The sequence below is a fragment of the Bos javanicus genome, chromosome X, assembly GCF_032452875.1.
Source record: "Bos javanicus breed banteng chromosome X, ARS-OSU_banteng_1.0, whole genome shotgun sequence".
NCBI classification, from domain to species: domain Eukaryota; kingdom Metazoa; phylum Chordata; class Mammalia; order Artiodactyla; family Bovidae; genus Bos; species Bos javanicus.
This window is the reverse complement of record NC_083897.1, coordinates 14,492,508-14,511,607: the sequence shown is the minus strand read 5'-3', so window position 1 is coordinate 14,511,607 and position 19,100 is coordinate 14,492,508. Positions and strand designations below refer to the sequence as shown.

At 38.4% G+C, this 19,100-nt stretch overlaps 1 protein-coding gene and 1 non-coding gene across 14 annotated transcripts in view; one reads left to right on the top strand and one right to left on the bottom strand.

Annotated features, from left to right (window-relative positions):
- ENOX2 (ecto-NOX disulfide-thiol exchanger 2) overlaps positions 1-19,100 on the top strand; it is a 289,405-nt gene that overhangs the window by 254,042 nt on the left and 16,263 nt on the right. The window lies entirely within an intron of this gene.
- TRNAC-GCA (transfer RNA cysteine (anticodon GCA)) lies at positions 16,468-16,539 on the bottom strand. The gene has a single exon. It is a non-coding gene; the product is annotated as a tRNA-Cys (tRNA).

Here is a 19,100-nt window from a genome sequence, read left to right as displayed (position 1 = left end):
CAATCATGGCATTTGTATGATAAAACCAACATGAATTACATATTTTAGGAGATAATTTTGGATTGAGAAAGATAAGCCAGAGACTTTTATAGGAATTGAGATATAAAATGATAAAGATTGGGACTAGTGAAGGTAACAGGAACTGAAAAAATGGTAGAAGGAAAAAACAGAGAGTATGAGATTGAAGATGCCAAGAGTCATTTGGGGGGAAATAAACTAAAATCTTGGATGCCAGATTGGATGTAGATGATGAAGAAAGGAAAGAACTCAGAATGAGCCTAGGTTTTCTAACCTGGGAGAATAGAAGGTTGGTGACTGTATTAGTTCGCTAGAGCTGCTATAACAAGTACCACAAACCAAGTGGCGTAAACAACAGAAATTTATTGTCTCACATTTCTGGAGCCTATAAATCTGAGATAAAGGCTCTGGCAGGGTTGGTTTCTTCTGAGACCTCTGAGAAAAATCTGTTTCATACTTCTCCAGCTTCTGATGGTTTGCTGGCCATCTTCAGTATTCCTTGGCTTGAAGATGCATCAGCTCAATCTCTTCCTGTTCACATGGTATTTCCCCTGTGTGTATGTCTGTCTCTGTGCCTGAATTTCCTCTTTCCATAAAGACACCAGTCATATAAATCTATAAGCCTGACCTAATGACCTCATTTTAACTTGATTACTTCTGTAAAGATCCTGTTTCCAAATAAGGTCACATTCTGAGGGCTGCAACATATCTTTTTTAGGAGAAGAGATTCAATGCATAACAGCAGAACCAATAGAAATGGACTGATGGATGGGACTTCTTTGCAGAATATAATGAGATCAGCTTCAGATAGTAGGTTGTTGCCATGCTGTGCTCAGTCGCTAAGTCTTGTCCAATCCTTTTGTGACCCCACAGACTGTAGTCCACCAAGCTCCTCTGTCCGAGGGATTTTTCAGGCAAGAATACTGAGGTGGATTTCCAGGGGATCTTCCCAACCCAGGGATCTAACTCACGTCTCTTATGTCTCCTGCATTGCAGGTGAATTCTTTACTGCTGAGCCAGTACATAGTCATAGTTCAGTCACTAAGTAGTATCTAACTCTTTGCAACCCCATGGACTGCAGCACAGCTGGCTTCCCTGTCCTTCACCATCTCCCAGAGTTTGCTCAAACTCATGTCCATTGAGTTGGTGATTCCATCCAACCATCTCATCCTCTGTCACCCCCTTCTCCTCCCGCCTTCAATCTTTCCCAGCATCAAGGTCTTTTCAAGTGAGTCAGTTCTTTCCATCAGGTGGCCAAAGTACTAGAGCATCAGCATCAGTTCCCCATGGACTTCAGCCTGCCAGGTTCCTCTGTCTATGGAATTCTCCAGGCAAGAAGACAGGAGTGGGTTGCCATTCCCTTCTCCAGAGGTTCTTCCCGACCCAGGGATTGAACCCGAGTTTCCTGCATTTCAGGCAGATTCTTTACTGTCTGAGCCACCAGGGAAGCCCAGTAGGTAGTTAGAAAATAAACATAAATGATTTGTATACAAATCAGGGTTGAAAAAAGTAGAAGGAATAGAAGATAGTATTGATAGTACAAAGGTGTTGGCTGAAGTCTGGAGGATATAAATAAATGAATGTGAAAGACAAGTGGAAAGAAGAGCAAAGGACTGAATACAGAACTTTGAGAACTACCCACAGTAAGGAAGAAGTAAAGGAAGAGGAATTTGCAGAAGACTTAGAAAGAGAACAGTCTGAGAAGCTGGAAGAAAACTAGAAAAGCTTTGGATTATAGAAGCCACAAGAAGAATTTATAGAAGTAAGGAATAAATAACATTAGCAGATATTATGAAGAAGAAAGGGTAACACTGTTGAGCAAGAGCTATTTTAGTAGAGTGATAGAGGTAGGGGCCAGAACATATGACAATAAGGAGAGAAAGTGGGCAAAGACCACAGGTCCCAAAGCTGGTAATGGTGGTGGTGTAGTCATTAAGTTATGTCCGACTCTTGCGACCCTGTGGACCATAGCCCACCAGGCACCTCTGTCCATGAGATTCTGAAGGTAAGAATATTGGAGTGGGTTGCCATGCCCTCCTCCAGGGGATCTTCCTGACCCAGAGATTGAATCCAGGTCTCCTGCTTTGCAGGCAGATTCTTTACCGACTGTTACCAGGAAAGCCCACGAAGTTGGGTATTGAGCAAAAGCAAATACAGGCTTTTTAAATGGGGACTATAAGTGATGACAAAGTTAAAGTTAAGTTGTTGTTTATCATTCAGTAGAAGAGAAGGAGGCCATGGAGAGTGTGAAGTTGAAAATGCTTGTGAATGAAAGAGTACTTATGGATAATTATGGAAGTGAAATCCTAGAGAAGAGTAATGTGAAGTGATCTGATTTCAAATGAAGTTTGCTTTAGAGAGGGGAGAACCCTCTTCCTCTGAGATAAGATAAATGAAGCTAAAAGTATATATGCAGCCCATATAGCAAGAGATTGGTCATCTATGGATAAGAGAAATGACTTGGAACAGAGACCATGAGGAGAGAGGAGCAGATCTGTAATAAGTACTCTGGGCAGTATGGAAGGAAGAAATCAGTGAGAGGTGAGCGATCCATCAGCAAGGGCCAGCATGAGTCTCTATCGACTAGAACTGCCCAGCTCTGCAACTTCCCATAAAAGTCCTCTGCAGCACAGGATAACTAGCAGAGCAAGTTGAGTTAAGTGACCAGGAGTTAGGAATTGACATGGTAAACCTGATCAAAGGTTTTCAGGTAAGTGAAGGAATAAGAATTACTGAGGAGTATGCGGCAGAATCTGTTTAGCCAGAAAGCAAATAGTAGACTGGGTGAAGTTGGCCACTCCAGGACATAAAGATCCCAGCAAGGAAAAAGATCAGAGTCTCAGAGTGATGAGGGACCATGACATAACTGATAGATGAACACACTGTGTTTAAGAGGGGAGTGTAGAGATCTCAGAGGAGAAACAATGAAATCCCAAGTGTGTCCATGCTGGCAAAAGTCTGATTGAAGTACTGACCTGCAGAGAAAAGAAAAGCAAGGCGTTTTTTTTTTTTTAATTGGAGGCTAATTACTTTACAATATTGTATTGGTTTTGCCATACATCAGCATGAATCCGCCACAGGTGTACACGTGCTCCCAATCCTGAACCCCCCCCCACCTCCCTCCCCATACCATCCCTCTGGGTCATCCCAGTGCACCAGCCCCAAGCATCCTGTATCCTGCATTGAACCTGGACTGGTGATTCATTTCTTATATGATATTATACATGTTTCAATGCCATTCTCCTAAATCATCCCACCCTCTCCCTCTCCCACAGAGTCCAAAAGACTATTATATATATCTGTGTCTGTTTTGCTGTCTCGCATACAGGGTTATCGTTGCCATCTTTCTAAATTCCATATATATGAGTTAGTATACTGCATTGGTGTTTTTCTTTCTGGCTTACTTCACTCTGTATAATCGGCTCCAGTTTCATCCACCTTATTAGAACTGATTCAAATGTATTCTTTTTAATGGCTGAGTAATATTCCATTGTGTATATGTACCACAGCTTTCTTATCCATTCATCTGCTGATGGACATCTAGGTTTGCTTCCATGTCCTGCCTATTATAAACAGTGCTGCAATGAACATTGGGGTACACATGTCTCTTTCAACTCTGGTTTCCTTGGTGTGTATGCCCAACAGTGGGATTGCTGGGTCAGAAGGCAGTTCTATTTCCAGTTTTTTAAGGAATCTCCACACTGTTCTCCATAGTGGCTGTACTAGTTTGCATTCCCACCAACAGTGTAAGAGGGTTCCCTTTTCTCCACACCCTTTCCAGCATTTATTGCTTGTAGACTTTTGGATCACAGCCATTCTGACTGGCGTGAAATGGTACCTCATAGTGGTTTTGATTTGCATTTCTCTGATAATGAGTGATGTTGAGCATCTTTTCATGTGTTTGTTAGCCGTCTGTATGTCTTCTTTGGAGAAATGTCTATTTAGTTCTTTGGCCCATTTTTTGATTGGGCCGTTTATTTTTCTGGAATTGAGCTGCAGGAGTTGTTTGTATATTTCTGAGATTTGTTGTTTGTCAGTTGCTTCATTTGCTATTATTTTCTCCCATTCTGAAGGCTGTCTTTTCACCTTGCTTATAGTTTCTTTTGTTGTGCAGAATCTTTTAAGTTTAATTAGGTCCCATTTGTTTATTTTTGCTTTTATTCCAATATTCTGGGAGGTGGGTCACAGAGGATCCTGCTGTGATTTATGTCAGAGAGTGTTTTGCCTATGTTCTCCTCTAAGAGTTTTATAGTTTCTGGTCTTACATTTAGATCTTTAATCCGTTTTGAGTTTATTTTTGTGTATGGTGTTAAAAAGTATTCTAGTTTCACTCTTTTACACGTGGTTGACCAGTTTTCCCAGCACCACTTGTTAAAGAGATTGTCTTTTCTCCATTGTATATTCTTGCCTCCTTTGTCAAAGATAAGGTGTCCATAGGTGCGTGGACTTATCTCTGGGCTTTCTATTTTGTTCCATGGGTCTATATTTCTCTTTGTGCCACTACCGTACTGTCTTGATGACTGTAGCTTTGTAGTAGAGCCTGAAGTCAGGCAGGTTGATTCCTCCAGTTCCATTCTTCTTTCTCAAGATTGCTTTGGCTATTCGTGGTTTTTTGTATTTCCATACAAATTGTGAAATTTTTTGTTCTAGCTCTGTGAAAAATACCGTTGGTAGCTTGATAGGGATTGCACTGAATCTATAGATTGCTTTGGGTAGTATACTCATTTTCACTATATTGATTCTTCCAATCCATGAACATGGTATATTTCTCCATCTATTAGTGTCCTCTTTCATTTCCTTCACCAGTGTTTTATAGTTTTCTATATATAGGTCTTTAGTTTCTTTAGGTAGATATATTCCTAAGTATTTTATTCTTTCCGTTGCAATGGTGAATCGAATTGTTTCCTTAATTTCTCTATTTTCTCATTATTAGTGTATAGGAATGCAAGGGATTTCTGTGTGTTGATTTTATATCCTGCAACTTTACTATAGTCATTGATTAGCTCTAGTAATTTTCTGGTGGAGTCTTTAGGATTTTCAATGTAGAGGATCATATCATCTGGAAACAGTGAGAGTTTTACTTCTTCTTTTCCAGTTTGGATTCCTTTTATTTCTTTTTCTGCTCTGATTGCTATGGCCAAAACTTCCAGAACTATGTTGAATAGTAGTGGTGAAAGTGGGCACCCTTGTCTTGTTCCTGACTTTAGGGGAAATGCTTTCAATTTTTCACCATTGAGGATAATGTTTGCTGTGGGTTTGTCATATATAGCTTTTATTATGTTGAGGTATGTTCCTTCTATTCTTGCTTTCTGGAGAGTTTTTATCATAAACGGATGTTGAATTTTGTCAAAAGCTTTCTCTGCATCTATTGAGATAATCATATGGCTTTTATTTTTCAATTTGTTAATGTGGTGTATTACACTGATTGATTTGCAGATATTGAAGAATCCTTGCATCCCTGGGATAAAGCCCACTTGGTCATGGTGTATGATCTTTTTAATGTGTTGTTGGATTCTGATTGCTAGAATTTTGTTAAGGATTTTTGCATCTATGTTCATCAGTGATATTGGCCTGTAGTTTTCTTTTTTTTTTGTGGCATCTTTTTCAGGTTTTGGTATTAGGGTGATGGTGGCCTCATAAAATGAGTTTGGAAGTTTACCTTCCTCTGCAATTTTCTGGAAGAGTTTGAGTAGGATAGGTGTTAGCTCTTCTCTAAATTTTTGGTAGAATTCAGCTGTGAAGCTGTCTGGACCTGGGCTTTTGTTTGCTGGAAGATTTCTGATTACAGTTTCAATTTCCGTGCTTGTGATGGGTCTGTTAAGATTTTCTATTTCTTCCTGGTTCAGTTTTGGAAAGTTGTACTTTTCTAAGAATTTGTCCAGTTCTTCCATGTTATCCATTTTATTGAGATATAGTTGCTGATAGTAGTCTCTTATGAGCCTTTGTATTTCTGTGTTGTCTGTTGTGATCTCTCCATTTTCATTTCTAATTTTATTGATTTCATTTTTCTCCCTTTGTTTCTTGATGAGTCTGGCTAATGGTTTGTCAATTTTATGTATCCTTTCAAAGAACCAGCTTTTGTCTTTGTTGATTTTTGCTACGGTCTCTTTTGTTTCTTTTGCATTTATTTCTGCCCTAATTTTTAAGATTTCTTTCCTTCTACTAACCCAGGGGTTCTTAATTTCTTCCTTTTCTAGTTGCTTTAGGTGTGGAGTTAGGTTATTTATTTGACTTTTTTCTTGTTTCTTGAGGTATGCCTGTATTGCTATGAACTCTCCCCCGTAGTACTGCTTTTACAGTGTCCCACAGGTTTTGTGTTGTTGTGTTTTCATTTTCATTCGTTTCTATGCATATTTTGATTTCTTCTGTGATTTATTGGTTATTCAGCAGCATGTTGTTCAGCCTCCATATGTTGGAATTTTTAATAGTTTTTCTCCTGTAATTGAGATCTAATCTTACTGCATTGTGGTCAGAAAAGATGCTTGGAATGATTTCAATTTTTTTGAATTTACCAAGGCTAGATTTATGGCCCAGGATGTGATCTATCCTGGAGAAGTTTCCGTGTGCACTTGAGGAAAAGGTGAAATTCATTGTTTTGGGGTGAAATGTCCTCTAGATATCAAGTAGGTCTAACTGGTCTAGTGTGTCATTTAAAGTTTGTGTTTCCTTGTTAATTTTCTGTTTAGTTGATATATCCATAGGTGTGAGTGGGGTATTAAAGTCTCCCACTACTACTGTGTTACTGTTAATTTCCCCTTTCATACCTGTTAGCATTTGTCTTACATATTGTGGTGCTCCTATGTTGGGTGCATATATATTTATAATTGTTATATCTTCTTGGATTGATCCTTTGATCATTATGTAGTGTCCTTCTTTGTCTCTTTTCACAGCCTTTGTTTTAAAGTCTATTTTATCTGATATGAGTATTGCTACTCCTGATTTCTTTTGGTCTCTATTTGCATAGAATATCTTTTTCCAGCCCTTCACTTTCAGTCTGTATGTGTCCCTTGTTTTGAGGTGGGTCTCTTGTAAACAACATATATAGGGGTCTTGTTTTTGTATCTATTCAGCCAGTCTTTGTCTTTTGGTTGGGGCATTCAACCCATTTACGTTTAAGGTAACTATTGATAAATATGATCCCATTGCCATTTACTTTATTGTTTTGGGTTCGAGTTTATACACCCTTTTTGTGTTTCCTGTCTAGAGAAGATCCTTTAGCATTTGTTGGAGAGCTGGTTTACTGGTGCTGAATTCTCTCAGCTTTTGCTTGTCTGTAAAGCTTTTGATTTCTCCTTCATATTTAATGAGATCCTTGCTGGGTACAGTAATCTGGGCTGTAGGTTATTTTCTTTCATCACATTAAGTATGTCTTGCCATTCCCTCCTGGCTTGAAGAGTTTCTATTGAGAGATCAGCTGTTATCCTTATGGGAATCCCCTTGTGTATTATTTGTTGTTTTTCCCTTGTTGCTTTTAATATTTGTTGTTTGTGTTTGATCTTTGTTAATTTTATTAATATGTGTCTTGGGGTGTTTCGCCTTGGGTTTATCCTGTTTGGGACTCTCTGGGTTTCTTGGACTTGGGTGATTATTTCCTTCCCCATTTTAGGGAAGTTTTCAACTATTATCTCCTCAAGTATTTTCTCATGGTCTTTCTTTTTGTCTTCTTCTTCTGGGACTCCTATGATTCGAATGTTGGAGCGTTTAATATTGTCCTGGAGGTCTCTGAAATTGTCCTCATTTCTTTTAATTCGTATTTCCTTTTTCCTCTCTGATTCATTTACTTCTACCATTCTATCTTCTACTTCGCTAATCCTGTCTTCTGCCTCTGTTATTCTACTATTTGTTGCCTCCAGAGTGTTTTTGATCTCATATATTGCATTATTCATTATATATTGACTCTTTTTTATTTCTTCTAGGTCCTTGTTAAACCTATCTTGCATCTTCTCAGTCCTTGTCTCCAGGCTATTTATCTGTGATTCCGTTTTTATTTCAAGATTTTGGATCCTTTTCCCTATCATTATTCGAAAATCTTTATCAGGTAGATTCCCTATCTCTTCCTCTTTTGTTTGGTTTGGTGGGCATTTATCCTGTTCCTTTACCTGCTGGGTATTCCTCTGCCTCTTCATCTTGTTTATATTACTGCGTTTGGGGTGGCCTTTCTATATTCTCGCAGTTTGTGGAGTTCTCTTTATTGTGGAGTTTCCTCGCTTTGGGTGGGGTTGTATGGGTGGCTTGTCAAGGTTTCCTGGTTAGGGAAGCCTGTGTCGGTGTTCTGGTGGGTGGAGCTGGATTTCTTCTCTCTGGAGTGCAATGAAGTGTCCAGTAATGAGTTATGAAATGTCAATGGTTTTGGAGTAACTTTGGGCAGCCTGTATATTGAAACTCAGGTCTGTGTTCCTGTGTTGCTGGAGAATTTGCATGGTATGTCTTGCTCTTTAACTTGCTGGCCCTTGGATGGTGCTTGGTTTCAGTGTAGGTATGGAGGCATTTGATGAGCTCCTATCGATTAATGTTCCCTGGAGTCAGGAGTTCTCTGATGTTCTCAGGATTTGGACTTAAGCCTCCTGCTTCTGGTTTTCAGTCTTATTTTTACAGTAGCCTCAAGACTTCTCCTTCTATACAGCACCGTTGATAATACATCTAGGTTAAAGATGAAAAGTTTCTCCTCAATGAGGGACACCCAGAGAGGTTCACAGAGTTACATGGAGAAGAGAAGAGGGAGGAGGGAGTTAGAGGTGACCCGAATGAGATGAGGTGGAATCAAAAGAGGAGAGAGCAAGCTAGCCAGTAATCACTTCCTTATGTGTGCTCCACATTCTGGACCACTCAGAGATGTTCACAGAGTTATACAGAGAAGAGAAGAGGGAGGAAGGAGACAGAGGTGTCCAGGAGGATAAAAGGGGGGAATGAAAAGGAGAGAGACAGATCCAGCCAGTAATCAGTTCCCTATGTGTTCTCCACCATCTGGAACACACAGAGATTCACAGAGTTGTGTAGAGAAGAGAAGGGGGAGGAAGGATACAGAGGCGACCTGGTGGAGAAAAAGGAGAGTCCAAAGGAGGAGAGAGCAGTCAAGCCAGTAATCTCACTCCCAAGTAAAAATGGGTACTGAAGATTGGGTTTTTAAAGGTACAAAATTGATAAAAAAATACCAAAAAGCAAAGATTAAAAATCTAGAATAGAGGTTGGATTTTCAAAAATACAATATTAAAGAAAAGAAGAAGGAAAAAAAAAGTCACAAAAATTATTAAAATATATATATATATATATATATATGAAGTTTGCTTTAAAAAATAGGGTCTTTTTTTTGAAAAGTAATAGTAGGTTATAAAAATGAAAATTAAAGGAGTAATAGAGGACTTAAAATTTTTAAAAAGTTAAAAAAAAATAATGATCATAAAAATGGTAAAAATATATCTAGGACTTTCTCTGGTGGTGTTGTGGGCAGTGTGGGGTCAGTTCATTTTCGGATAGTTCCTTGGTCCGGCTTATATTTCTCAAGATCTATAGGCCCCTTCCTATCCAGTCGGTACTAACTACAGGGTTTTAATCTATTGCACCTGTCGCTTCCAAGGCACATCCCTCTGTTTTAGCTTCTTCTGTTTGCTGGTCTCTTCAGTGTCTGATTTCCGCCCTGACACAAGGAGGGCTGGTGGTGGACACTTTTTTTAGGCTCACTTGTTCAGTCGCACTGTGGGGAGGGAGGGACGCTGCAAACAAATAACACTAGCGTGTGCTCGCAGTGTCTCAGCCACACTGAGCCTGCCCTTGTTCATGGAGCGTGTGCCCTCCCTGCCCACATAGCTCACGCTGTAGGTTGCTCTGCCGGGAACCGTCCAAGGCCAGCCCTGGGCTGCATGCACCTCCCAGGTCTAAGCCGCTCAGGTTCAGGCACTCTGGTAGTCCTCAGAGGCGCAGACTCCATTGGGCCTGTGTTTTGTGCCCTTCCCAGGTCCGAGCAGCTCAGGTGATGAGGTGTTTGGCAAGCGTGGTCACTGCAACTTATCACCTCTCCTGTCCCTGCTGCTCGGTTTTCTGGGTGTACAACCGGCACACTTTCTCAGGTGGATGATGACTGTCCAGAACCCCAAGAAGTTTTAGTTAGCAAAGAAGCCTGCTTGCAGTTTGGTAGATAATGTCTCTCTGGGGCTGCGATTGCCCCCTTCCGGCTCTGGCTGCCTATCACCAGAGGGGGATGGTCTGCAGCCGGCTAATTCTGTTCAGTCCTTTGTTCTGTGCACGGTCCTGGCAGTGTCTTAGGGCTTTTCGCACGGTAGCTATCCCACAGTCTGGTTTGCTAGCTCAAGTTAGTTCATTCTGATTACCCTCAGGGCATTCAGGCCTGATCCTGACTCTAAGCAATGCAGCCCTCATCTCCCTGCCCAGACCCCGCTTGCTAGTGGCGGATGCAGGCGTCTGCACTGCTTCTCCACTGGGGGAGTTACCATTGGGCTCGTAATCTGTGGGTTTTAATTATTTATTTATTTTTCATCCCGGTTATGTTGCCCTCTGTGCTTCCAAGGCTTACCACAGACTCGGCAGTGAGAGTGTTTCCTGATGTTTGGAAACCTCTCTTTTTAAGACTCCCTTCCAGGGACAGGGCTCCATCCCTACCTCTTTTGTCTCTTTTTTTGTCTTTTACATTTTTTCCTACTTCTTTTTGAAGACAATGGGCTGCTTTTCTGGGTGCCTGATGTCCTCTGCCGGCATTCAGAAGTTGTTTTGTGGAATTTACTCAGTGTTTAAATGTTCTTTTGATGAATTTTGGGGGGTGAAAGTGGTCTCCCCGTCCTATTCCTCCTCCTCTGCCTCAGAAGCAAGGCTTTTTGAAGTCAGGGGACTCACTTGAGATTTTTGTCTGAACTGGCCTTCATGGGTCATGCTCATATCTCCCACTTTTTCTTCCCACTCTTTGTTTTTCTTTTTTCTCTTTGTGAATCACTCCAGCTCTAGCTTCTTTTTTTGAACCTTGAGAGGAGTGTTGCTCATTTTTCCTTCTATAATTTGGTAACACTTTTTAGCATCTTTCTTCTAAAATGTGGTAACATTTTTAGCATCTCCTTTTTTATGATTTTTTATTAGAGTATAGTTGCTTTACAATGTTGTGTTAGTTTCTGCTGTACAACAAAGTGAATCAGTTATACATATACATATATCCCCTCCCTCTTGAGCTTCAAGCTTCCCTCCGACCCCCACCCCCATCTTACCCTTCCAGGTCATCACTTGTAATGCAGCTTTTTAAGAGTGGCTGACTCTCTAAATTTACTTCCATTAATTTTTGTTTGTTTGGCTCTTTGTACCATTGAAGAAACCTAGGTATATTTTTTTTCATACCTAAAAGCACAAAGTCCTTTTAGATCTTTTGTTGTAGAAAAACATGTCTGAGATTTTGCTCCAAGTGGCTCCTTTAAAAGGAGGCATTCACAGCTGCCTTCATACTTTCATATCTGCCATGATGAATTGGCAGCCTTCAGATCTGAAGAGCAATCCCCATAAAGAGAAACTTTTTCCTATATAGGAAATCGTCAAAAAGGAGAAGCTGGGAACTAATGATGGCAGGAAAAGAATAAATTCACTGTACTATACTCTTTAGTATCAGGACTGATGAATTCACCTACTCAAACATATTATTAAAAGGGAATATTGAACTTTTCAATGTTCTGGCAATGTACAAAGAACTCCAACTTCAGAAATAGGCCCAATTAATATTAAGTCTGTGAAAGTAAAGACTTGGTATCCTCATTAAAATGACAAAAACCTTCACTTTAAAGAGTGGGAAATATATTTTGTAAGTAAGGCCCCCATTTTCTTTTGCTTAGTGACAGGTCCAAACTGAGGAGATTGCTATCTGCTCCTGCTTAGCTACAACAGTCCATCTCTGCTCATCAGGACGCCCTTTCTCCCAGGGGGGGAAAGTAGTCTTGCCTCCTCATTTTCTCAGAGGGAAAATATTTTCACATTTCAACTGGAGAAGATGCCTCTAACCATTCTCCTAGACCTCTGTCCTTTTCTCTGCCATGTTTCTCTACATGACTTGTAGGACATGAGTGTAATTACTGGCCTGCAGTACAAGAAGAAACAAAAAGAGAAAGATGAAATATCACTATTTTGTATTGAGCTGTGTGCCTTGCCAGTGGACAGACATGCATACTGAAGCAGAAATACCTCACTGTCCATCTGAAGCAGCCACTGGATTTGCAGAGTAACCTCTGTGCTGTTCAGCCTTACTCCAGTTCAAGATGCTATCACTGGTACTGACCCAGCAAAACAAGTCAAATATTTCTTCCCCTGTTTGGCAGATAGTCAATGTCTCTTTTTCCATCCAGTTCCAAATATACAGTCATCTTCATCTTTAGCATCTTCTAAGGGAATGGTTCAATATTCTTGCCTGGAGAATTCCATGGATAGAGGCTAGCAGGCTACAGTCCGTGGGGTCGCCAAGAGTCGGACATGACTGAGTGACTGACACTTTGGTGTTGTGACTGTTAAGAATACTGCCTGTCTGAGACCAACTATCCCAGCCACTGGGAAGATGGCAAGGATAGATATTATTTGGTGTTCTGTGAATCCAACTTTCACATCAAAGACACAAAATCTGTGTGATTATGGCAACAACTAAAATCAGTAATAAAACCAAACATAAAATGAATATATTGTGCTGAAGGTCTCTTGTAAATTTTTAAGCAAAAATGCGAGGTTTGAAACTGCTATATCAAGATAATTACATGGCCATTCATAGAAAACCAACATGGACACTGAGAGCATGTCTCAACACTACTCTAGTGAGAAGGCATTTCTCACCAGATCCTACCTATTACATTGTCACTCTCTTCTTTGGATTGTTGTTGTTGTTCAGTAGCTAAGTCATGTCCCACTCTCTGCAACCCCATGGACTGTAGCATGCCAGGCTTCCCTGTCCTTCACTATCTCCTGGAGTTTGCCCAAACTCATGTCCATTGAGTCGATGATGCCATCCAGCCATCTCATCGCTCTGTTACCCGCTTCATCTGATCACATCAGCCTTCATCAGTACCTAATTATTTTAGGATAACCCTCAGATTCAAGGCATTGAATTAAACCCAGCACTACCCTATAGGCAGCTTTTTTTTCAGGAATAGGAAATGTCTTCACCCTTGAAATATAGTTTTCTTCTATATACTTCATCTTTATAAAGCACAACTTCTTTTTGTTCATTATGTACAGGGTGAATCTTGTCTCTGCAAACCCCTTAGAAAACTATTCTTCCACCATTTATAGCTAATAATCTCAGAGATTTGATTTCAATTACTTTTTTTACTACCTTCTACCAAAAGTTACTTCCCATAGGTAGCTGAAAAAATTCACACCTTTGTCAAATTGTATAACATTTTTTATGTATTTATGTATTCATTTAATTAATTAATTTATTTCATTTCTTTTTTGGCCGCACTGGATCTTCATTGCTGTGCACAGGCTTTCTCTAGTTTCAGCGAGCAAGGGCTACTGTTTGTTGTAGTGCTCGGGCTTCCCATTGCAGTGGCTTCCCCTGTTGTGGAGCACAGGTTCTAGGGCACGCAGGCATCAGTAGTTGCAGCACACAGGCTCAGTAGTTGTGGCACGCAAGCTCAGTAGTTGTGATGCATGGGCTTAGTTGGTCTACAGCATCTGGAATCTTCCAGGACCAGGGATCAAACCCATGTCCCCTGAATTAGTAGCTGGATTCTTATCCACTGCACCACCAAGGAAGTCCCAACTTATCTTTTAACATTCTTATACATTTAATGTACAGATTTGTAATTTTGACCCGTTTTGATGATACCTGTTTTCTGAACTCTATATTCTGTTAGGAATCAAAAAGGGAATAAACTACAAATATATCCATTAATTTGGAGTGTAAACAATAGAGATGAGTGGAATCTCATTTTTTACCATAGTCATAAGCCTGGAACTTGGAAGGAATTCAATAAATGTTTGTTGAATGAATGAAAATCTTATTAAATATTTCAAAGTAGCTTTTATGATTTTTGATCTTGAAAAATATGCCATAGCCATAAATAAGTTTAATCTAGGTTTCTCCATGTGTCTTATTTTTCAATTAATAAACTTTAATTTTTAGATCAGTTTTAGGTCCATAGCAAAATTGAGCAGGAAGTACAGAGTTCCCAAATACTGCCAGTCCCCATATACATACAATCTCCCACTATCTACATCCTGCACCCCAGAGGTACATGTGTTACAGTAGCTGAATACATCCTCATCACCCAAAGTTCATAGTTTGCATTAGAATTCACTCTTGGTACCCATTTTATGGTGTTGGAGAAATATACAAAATGTATGTGTGTCCACAATTGTAGTATCATACAGAATAGTTTCAGGGACCTTAAAATCTTCTGTGCTAAACCTATTCATTCTTCCCTCCACCCAAATACCTGGTAACCACTGATTTTTTAACTGACTCTATAGTTTTTCCCTTTCCAGACTGGCATATAGTTGGGAACATTTAGTATGCAGTCTTTTCAAATTGACTACTTTCACATAGTAATATGCATTTACATTTCCTGCATGTCTTTTCGTGGCTTTGTATCTCATTTCTTTTTAGTGCCATTTATTATTCAATTTTCCAGATGTATTATAGTGTATTAGTGGTTAGATAACTACTAAAGATCATTGTGGTTGCTTCCAAGTTTTGGCAATTATGAATAAAGCTGTTGTAAATATGTATGTGCAGGTTTTTGTGTGGACATAGTTTTTAGCTCATTTGGGTAAATACCAAGGAACATGATTGCTGGATCATATCATTAAAGTCTGTTTAGTTTGTAAGAAACTGCCAAACTGTCTCCCAAAGTGACTGTACCATTTTGCATTCTCACCAGCAATGAAGCAGAGTTCTTATTTACACCACATCCTCACCAGTCCTTGGTGCTGTCATTGTTTTGGATTTTGGCAATTCTGATATGTTTCTAGTGATATCACACTCCTGTTTTAATTTGCAATTCACTAATGACATATGATGTTGAAATCATTTCATATGCTTACTCGTCATTAGTATATCTTTGGCAAGGTGTCTGTTCAGATTTGTAGCCCAAATGGGTTGTTTGTTTTCTTATTGTTGAGTTTGGAGAGTTCATTGTATATTTTGGATAACGGTCCTTTATCAACTGTGTCCTTTGCAAATATTTTCTCCTCAGTCTATGGCTTTTCTTCTTGATATTGTCTTTAACAGAGAAGTTTCTATTTTAATTAAGTCCAGGTTATCAGTTATTTCCTTCATGGATCATGCATTTGGTGTTGTGTCTAAAAACTCATCACCATACTCAAGGTCAGCTACATTTTTCTCTTATGTTATCTTCTAGGAGGTTTATAGTTTAGGATTTCTCATTTAGGTCTATAATCCATTTTGACTTAATCTTTGTGATGTCCAGTTGTTCCAGCATGTTTGTTAAAGAGTCTATTTTTGCTCCATTGTATTGCCTTTGCTCCTTTGGCAAAAATCAGTTGACTCTATTTATGGGGGTCTCTTTCTGGACTCTCTAATCTATTTAATGGATCTATTTGTCTTTTCTTTCACCAACACCACACTGTCTTAGCTACTATTAACTTTCTGTTAAGCCTTGAAACCAGGTAGCATCAGTCTTCCAACTCTATTCTACTCTTTCAATGTTGAGTTGGACATTTTGGGTCTTTTGCCTCTCTTTATAAACTTTAGACTCAGTTTGTCATTATCCACAAAATAACTTGCTTGGATTTTGATTGGGATTGCATTGAATCCACAGATCAAGTTGGAAACAACTGATATCTTTATGATATTGCCATCCTATCCATAAACATAAAATTTCTCCATTTATTTAGTTTTTTTTATTTCATTCATTTTTTCACTTGAATTCAATGTGAATTGAATGATTTCCACTCATTTTTAACCTGAGTTTTGTAGTGTTCTTTGTATAGATCTGGTATGTATTTTGTTACATCTCTACTTAAATATTTCATTTTTAATGTGCAAATGTAAATAGTGTGTTAGTTGCTCAGTCATGTCTGATTCTTTGCAACCCCACAGATTGTAGCCCACCAGGGTCCCCTGTCCATGGGATTCTCCAGGGAAGAATACTGGAGTGGGTTGCCATTATATATTTTCATTTTAAAATGATCAAGGGCATTAGACTATAAAAATAACACATATTTTAAAAATAATCTATACTGGAAAATTATCTCCTTTTCTTGTCTGATTGAATTATCTAGGACTTCCAGTACAAAGTTGAAAAAAGCAGTGATAAGTGGTGGCATCCTTGCCTCGTTCTTAATGGGAGTGATTCAAGTTTCTCTCTATGATGTATGGTGGTGTGTGTGTGAAGTCGCTCAGTCGTGTCCGACTCTTTGCGACCCCGTGGACTATAGCCCACCAGACTCCTCTGTCCATGGGATTCTCCAGGCAAGAATACTGGAGTGGGTTGCCAGTTCCTTCTCCAGGGGATCTTCCCAACCCAGGGATCGAACCTGGGTCTCCTGCATTGCAGGCAGATGCTTTATCCTCTGAGCCACCAGGGAAGCCTGTAGATGTTTATTGTCATATTGAGGAAGTTCTCTATTCCTAGTTTACTGAGATTTTAAAATCATGGATGGGTGTTGGATTTTGTCAAATACCTTTTCTGCATCTATTGTATTATCATGCAACTTTAACCTCTTTAACTTGTTAACATAATGAATTACATTAATTGATTTTTCAAATGTTGAACCAGCCTTGCATACCCAAGATGAATTCCACTTGATTGTGGTATATTTCTTCCTATACATTCTTGCACTTGGTTTACTAGTATTTTGTTGAGAATTTTTACGTCTGTGTTCATGAGAGATAGCAGTCTGTACTTTATTTTCTTGTATGTCTTCATATGGTTTTTGGTATTAGGAAAATGCCAACTTCATATAATGAGTTAGGAAATGTTCTCTGTTTCTATCTTCTGGAAGAGATTGTAGAAATTTTGTATTATTTTCTTCCCTAAATAATTCAACAGTAAATTTATGTGGGCCTAGTAGTTTCTACTTTAGAGAGTTATTAATTATTGATCCAATTTTTTTAAGTGATAGAGGCCTACTCAGACTGTCTACTTCTTGTGTGTGCATTTCAACAGATTTCAAGGAGTTGGCGCATTTCATCTAGGTTATCAAATGTGTGGACTATGTACTATGGACTGAACTATGGGCTAGTTCAGTTCAGTTGCTCAGTCATGTCCAACTCTTTGCAACCCCATGGACTATAGCACGCCAGGCTTTCCTGTCCATCACGAACTCCCAAAGCTTGCTCAAACTCATGTCCATAATATTCCTTTATTATCCTTTTAATGTCCATAGGATCTATAGTGACATCCTCTCTTTAATTTTGGACATTAGTAATTTGTATTTTCTCTATTTTTTTCTCAGTTAGCCTGGCTAGAGTTTTCTCAACTTGATTGATCTTTACAAAGAACCAGCTTTTGTTTTCACAGATTTTTTTCTATTGAGTTCCTGTTTTCTATTTAATTGATTTCTGATCTATTTTTACTATATGTTTTCTTCTGCTAACTTTAGATTTAATTTGCTCTTCTTTTTCTAGTTTCCTAAGGTGGAAGCTCAGATGATCGATTTTAGATCTTTCTTCCCTTCTAATATATGTATTCAATGCTACAAATTTCCCTCTAAGCATGGCTTTAGCTGCATCTCACAAATTTTGAGAAGTTGTGATTTTTATTTCCATTTAGTTCAAATATTTTTAAATTTCTTTTGAGATTTCTTCTTTGACTCATGTGTTTTTTAGAAGTGTGTTGTTTGATCTCCAAGTATTTTGGAATTTTCCATCTATCTTTCTGTTATTGATTTCTAGTTTAATTTCATCGTGGTTGGACAGCATACCCATTGTGACTTACATTCTTTTAATGTGTCTTAGATGTGTTTTATGATGAAGAATGTAATCTGTCTTGGTGAATGTTGCATGTGTGCTTGAGAAAAATGTATAATCTGCTGTTAAATGAAATAGTCTATACATGTCAATTATATCCAGTTAATTGATGGTGCTGTGGGTTCAGCTGTGTCATTACTCATATTCTGCCTACTCGATCATTCCATTTTTGATAGAGGGGTATAAAGTCTCTATAATAGTGGATTCATTTATTTTTTTGTTGCAGTTCTATCAGATTTTGTTTCACTTATTTTGATACTCTAGTATTAGGCTCACACACATTGCTTGTTATGTCTTCTTGTAGTACTAATGCCTTTATTCCTATGTAATGCCCTTCTTTAGCCCTGATAATTTTCCTTGGTCTGAAGTCAACTCTGCCTGAAATTAGTATAGCTACTCTTACTTTTTTTTTTTTTAACTAGTGTTAGCATGTGTATTATTTAACATTCTTTTATTTTTAATCTATATGTATTTCTATATTTTAAATGTTTCTTAAGTATACCATTATAGTTGTTTCTTATTTTTTTATTACTCTGACAATATCTGGATTTTAATGGTTGTATTTAGACAATTGATGTTTACAATAATTATTGATGTAGTTGGATTAACATCCACCATATTTGTTACTATTTTTTATTTATTGCTCTTGTTCTTTGTTCTTTTTGCCTTCTACACATTTCTAGCTCCTTGTGGTTTTAACTGAGCATTTTATATGATTTCTTTTTTCTTCTTTCTTAGCATATTGGTTATACTTCTTTTTTTTTTACTTTTTTAGTAGTTGCCCTAGAGTTTGCAATTTACATTTACAACTAATAAGTCCACTTTCAAATAACCCTATACCAATTTGTGGCTAGTGCAAATATGTTATCATAATATAATCCCAGTTCCTTCCTCCTATTCCTTGTATCATTGCTGTCATTAATTTCACTTATACATAAGCACACACACATACAAGCATACATAATTGAATGCATTGTCACTATTATTTCAAGCAAACTATTATTTGTTAGATCAAGTAAGAATAAGAAAAATTAAAGTTTTTATTTTACCTTCACTTATTACTTCTTTGATGCTCTTCCTTTCTTAATGTAGATCCAAGTGTCTGACTTACATCATTTTCCTCTGTCTTAAGAACTTCTTTTAACATTTCTTGCAAGGCAGGCCTAATAACAACAAA